Below are 520 nucleotides of genomic sequence, written 5' to 3'. Positions count from 1 at the left end.
TGAAAGTGTATAAACTAAGGGAGGAGGAAGTTCGGGTGAGATATGAGCGACTATTGGCAGAAAGGTGGGCTAGTGCAAAGATGAGTAGTGGGGGGGTTGAAGAGGGTTGGAATAGTTTTAAAAATGCAGTATTAGAATGTGGGGCAGAAGTTTGTGGTTATAGGAGGATGGGGGCAGGAGGAAAGAGGAGTGATTGGTGGAATGATGAAGTAAAGGGTGTGATAAAAGAGAAAAAGTTAGCTTATGAGAGGTTTTTACAAAGCAGAAGTGTTATAAGAAGAGCAGAGTATATGGAGAGTAAAAGAAAGGTGAAGAGTGGTGAGAGAGTGCAAAAGGAGAGCAGATGATAGAGTGTGAGAGGCACTGTCAAGAAATTTTAATGAAAAAAAGAAAAAATTTTGGAGTGAGTTAAACAAGTTAAGAAAGCCTAGGGAAAGTATGGATTTGTCAGTTAAAAACAGAGTAGGGGAGTTAGTAGATGAGGAAGAAAGGGAGGCGGTAATTTCATGCACTGGTCAGG

The sequence above is a fragment of the Cherax quadricarinatus genome, chromosome 5 (genome assembly GCF_038502225.1).
Source record: "Cherax quadricarinatus isolate ZL_2023a chromosome 5, ASM3850222v1, whole genome shotgun sequence".
NCBI lineage: Eukaryota > Metazoa > Arthropoda > Malacostraca > Decapoda > Parastacidae > Cherax > Cherax quadricarinatus.
This window is presented reverse-complemented; position numbering follows the sequence as displayed.